Genomic DNA, 5,334 nt, shown 5'->3' with positions numbered 1-5,334 from the left:
GTGATTCCTCAATGTCCTTATCCCTTACTGGGGAGGGGCCTCCTGACAAAAATGGTGCTGATGTTTATTTTCTCCAGAAGGCCGCCTATCTGTCCAGGGAGATTCAGTCCTGGTCTGCGTCTCCTCACTAGAAGATGAATACTACCTAAGACTAAAGGATCAAGGAGCAAATCCCCCATCACCCTTCCTCCAGGTTTGGCCTCTCAGCTGCCTCCTGTGGTAGGTCTGAGAGCTACTGCTAGTCTTATCAGGCTGAGGCAGTATCCCTTGTCACCTAAGGCCCTCCAGGGTGTCAGGCCCCGTACAGATCACCTCATGGGATCCTGGTTCCCTGTCATTTTCTCTGAAACACACCTCCGTGGTTAGAAAGCCTGGAGGACAAGATTATAGAATGGTGCAAGATCCAGGAGAGGTAAACAGAAGAGTGGAGGACATTCACCCAACACTTCCAAACCCATATATGCTCTTGAGCTCCCCACCATCAGACAGACACATTCAGTCTTTATTTGAAAGATGTGTTCTTTAGAATTCCCCTAGATAAGAACAGCCAGCCACTTTTTGGCTTTGAATGGCAAGACCCAGAGAATGGATTCAGCAGACAGCTGACCTGGACAAGACCGCTACAAGATTAAAAACTCATTTTTGATGAGTTTCTCCACCAGGACCTCCGTGAGTACAGGCAGACTATGCCACATGTTTCTTTGCTTCGGTGCATGGGTGGTTGGCTTTTGGCTGGCACTGATGGTGACTTGCATGGAAGCCACCAGGTCTTTTCTAGAGACGGCAAGGACTGGGATGTAGGGTCTGGGCCAAGCAGGTTCAGAGCAGTGGTCCTGAAGTGAACTCATGTGGGCTTCCAGCTCAAAGTGGGTCAAAGAGTCTCTCTCTCAAGCCCACAAGGAGACCATGAGGCATCTGGATGCCTAAGACCAGGTGCTAATATGGAAATTCCTGGGTCAGATGGATTTTTTTCTCTTTTTTTCTTTTTTTCGGGGCTGGGGATCGAACCCAGGACCTTGCGCTTCCTAGGCAAGCGCTCTACCACTGAGCCAAATCACCAACCCCTGGTCAGATGGATTTTATAGGCTCCAGATACTAGGTTTTGTTGAAATAGCTAAACCACTTTATGAGGCTGCTAGGGAGCAGGAGGACACTTTAGAAATTGGCACTGCTCTCTGCCCCAGCCCTGGCTCTGCCTGATGTGAGTAAGCCCTTCTATTTGTTTGTGGATGTCAGCCAAAGCATTGCCAAATGGGTGCCAACACAAACCTTGGGCCCTGGTGATGACCAATAGCCTATCTACCTAGAAATTGGATCCAATGATGGCTGGATGACCAAACTGCTTGAGGATTATAGTGGCTACTGCCCTGTTCACTAAAGATGCAGACAAATTAACTTTGGGACAGCCTCTGATTGTAACTACCCCTCATGCCATAGAGGGACTTCTCAAGACCTTCCCCTGCCCCCCAACCAAGACTGTTGATCTCAAATGCCTGGCTAACTTATTATCAGTCTCCGTTGCTTGACCACTGGAGTGTCCCTTATCCCTAGCACCTCACTGAACCCTGCCACCCTGCTACCTGATCCACTTGGAAAACCCACTGATACATGACTCCTTAGGAACCCTGCAACACATACATGGGACCCATCCAGCCCTGACCCCCGGCCCTGCCCTGGCTCAGTGCAATCTCACCATGTACACAGACAGAAATAGCTGTATGGAAGACGGCACCAAGTAGGAAGGGCCAGCCGTGGTGGATCTGGACAAGACAGTATGGGCATCTCCCAAGCAGGACGTCGGCCCAAAGGGCACAATTAATAGCCCTCACTGAGCTGGACAAGACGGTTAATATCTACACTGAGAGTCAATGTAGTCGCCCCTGCACACATTCAAAGGGATATACAGTGAAAGGGGACTATTGATACAGAAGGAAAGACAACTGAAACCAACCAGAAGATCCATAGACCTCCCTGCTCTATGGCTCCCAAAGAAATTGGCTATCGAACACTGTCCTGGGCATCAACAGGGACTGACCCCAGATCAGTAATGGGAAAGTAGACCTGATGGCTAGGAAGGCCGCCAAACAGCCTCTCCTACATTTGCTGGTGACCCTCCCAGACCTGATCCTACCTGAACATCTAACTTACTCCAAAGAAGACAACCAGGCCTGCCAAGTCCTGCCTAATCCTACACAAAGGATGGACACCCACACCCAACAGATGGAGGGAAGAGTCCACCAGAAACCTGGGGGCTCCATGCCAGCATACGTCGGGGAATAGATAAGATGGAGGAATTAATATCTGTAGTATGTTATTCCAGGGCTATGGAATTGCAGAACACTGTTACTAATGTCATTCTTGTCAAATGACAAGCCCAGCTCCCAAAACAACAGATGCTAAAAGAGAAAGAGGAACCTTACCAGGACTCTACTTAGAAACAGACTTCACTGAGGTAAAACAAGGAAAATCTGGTTAAAATATCTTTTAGTGTTTATAAATGCCCTCTCAGATGGACTGAGGCGTTCCCATCCAAGAAGGAAACTGCTCAAACTGTAAGAAAGAAACCCATTGAGGAGATAAGGCCTCGATTTGGAACTCCTACGGCTTTGGGATCTGACAGTGGAACAGCTTTCACCTCTCAGGTTAGTCAAACTTAGCAAAAACATCGGGGATAAACTGGAAACTTCTGTGTGCGTATCACCCTCAAAGTTCAGGCCAGGAGGAGAGGAGGATGACCTTAACTAAATCAACCTTAGAAACTGGTGATGCCTGGTGTCGCTCCTTCCCTTTATCCTCCTCATGGCTGAGAACATTCCTTATGTAGACGGAATAACCCCTTATGTGAAGTCTGGGAGGCCCCCTCCCACCCTTCCACTGGACAAGGCAGACTTGCTAGCTGAGACTTCTGATTATGACATCCTTAATTCAATCCAGAGGATCCAGACTAGTCTACATGTCTATTTAACACCTACATGAACTAGGCTCACTGATCACCCTCATTGGTTCCAGCCTAGAGATTTAGTGCTGGTTAAGACACCATACCCTGGCCCCTCGCTGGCACCTATACTGCCCAGTCTCATCCACAGGACCCACTGACACTAAGGATAGTAGCCGAAAGGAATGTCAGCATGCAGGAGAACGATGAACGGCACAGCCACCCTGAGGGCCCTCTCAAGGTAAGACTTGTAGATTGACTGTTAGTTTATTAGTCTTTGTTTTTTACTTACAGCATTCCCCTGCTCACCCTACGACTGGTGAGACCTAATAATGATTGACCTAATAACTGAAGACCTGGCTATGGTGGCTGTCCGACACTAAAAGGGCCAGAGTCATAAATATCTATTCAAGATTATTCTCAGCCCCCCAAAGTTGTTTCAGACCTTTGTAACTCCTGGCTAGAACTTGGCAACAACCTCAAAATGCTCACATTTATGAGCCTTTGCCTTACACTCCTATGGCTGGCCCATACGTGCCTGGAAATAAAGGGCCTCTCTTTTTCTTTCCTTCCTTTTTTAAAGACAGGGTCTGTGTAGCCCTGGCTGTTATCAGACTCAAGAGATCCTCGTCTCTACCTCCCAAGTGCTGGGGTTAAAAGTGTACCACCTCCCTGCTAAGGAGAGCTTTTACTTAGACACTGGCACCCGCACTGATTTACACCTGTATTTCGGTAACGTTTTTATTTTCCATCGTTAATTCTGTACCAAACTCAGAAATCCCTTGTCTTTGCCTCCCAACTGCTGGGATTAAAGGCATGCACCACTCCTATCGCCTGGCTACTTCCCAAGTCTTAAGGACTCTCTGAGCAATTCTTGAGTCTTAAGATTTGGAGCAAGGGGCTACACAACAGACAGACAGACTAACCCTAATGCTGGTGCCACCACACAAAGGTAGGGGCCAGGATGAAATAAAATGGGTATCTATAGACAGATGGATACTAGGCCATCATACTCCCCTCTGTTTCTCAGCCTGCATTGACCTCTGCATGATAGACTGAGCCCTCTGAAGTCAGCTGAAACAAATCCTCCTTCCTTTTGGTTGTTTGCGTCAGTTTTTTGGCCAAAGTAATGTTAATCTAATTGATACCTCACGTGGCTTTCTCTCCACATGCTCCTGCCATTGTGATGTGTCACCCAATGAGGGGCTCAGTGGTAGAGCTCTGCCTAGAATCCTTCACTGAGGAGATGTGTTGAGGACTGAAGAGAAGGCTCAGAAGTGCTCACTGATCTGGAGGACCCAAGTTTGGTTCCTAGCAACCACACTGTGCTCCTCACAACCACCTGTAATGGCAGCTCCAGGGCATCTGACCTCCACTCCGCTGGTATCCAGACTCACGTGCTTACAGGCTTATGGAAGGATGGATAAAGGAAGGACTAGGTGTTTGGTTTTGGAGTCTGAGGTGCATATTTTACATACCAAAGTAGACCTGGCCTCCATGTTCTCCCAGCATCCCTCAGTCCCTGCCTGGCATACCCTGTCCCCAACCTTCAACTTTCCAGCCCCAGGGGCTTAGCTGCTTTTCCCCCAGAGGTCTTTGGTCTCTCCCTCTCTCCTTTCACTCTGTGCTTGTCCCTTTCTCTCTCCTTCCCTTCCCACTCCCCTTCCTCATGGTGACTTCCTTGGCTTTGGTCCTTGGGGGGCCAGTAAACTCTCATACCTGAGAGCAGCTTTGCAATAAAGCTGCCTTTAATCTAATTGAATCTGTCTTAAATGGGCTCATTTCACTGGTGTTGGAGAAATAACCTATCACTATTCAGATGAAGGATGGAAGCATGGATGGATGGATGGATGGACGGACAGACGGGTGGGTGGACGAATGGGTGGATGGATGGATGGATGGATGGTAGATGGATGGATGGATGGACGGCTGGGTGGGTGGGTGGATGGATGGATGGTAGATGGATGGATGGATGGACGGCTGGGTGGGTGGGTGGATGGATGGATGGATGGACGGATGGGTGGACTGACGGGTGGGTGGATGGATGGACGGATGCGTGGGTGTATAGATGGATAGATGGATGAATGGATGGAAAAACAGACAGATGGATGGACAGAAGGTTGAAGGACGTGAAGGTGGCTAGATGGAGAAGTGTAATACTGGCTGGGTAGGTGACTCCATGAAAGCAGGAATAAATAAGTTGGAAGCTTTTGTTTGATTGACATCTTCCTGGGGTGCTAAGGCTGGAATCAGCCCCTTGGGCTGAGTGTTCCTCCTGCCTTGGTGTCCCCAGCAGTGAGGGCTGCATGTGCGCACCACCACTCTGGCCACCTAGAATTACGCAGGGTAAGCAGGAGGAAGATTCCGGCAGAACTTCTGTGAACGCTGGACTCTCCAGG

This window comes from Rattus norvegicus, chromosome 1, assembly GCF_036323735.1.
Source record: "Rattus norvegicus strain BN/NHsdMcwi chromosome 1, GRCr8, whole genome shotgun sequence".
Taxonomy (NCBI): domain Eukaryota; kingdom Metazoa; phylum Chordata; class Mammalia; order Rodentia; family Muridae; genus Rattus; species Rattus norvegicus.
The sequence above is the reverse complement of the archived record's forward strand: the minus strand, read 5'-3'. Positions refer to the sequence as shown.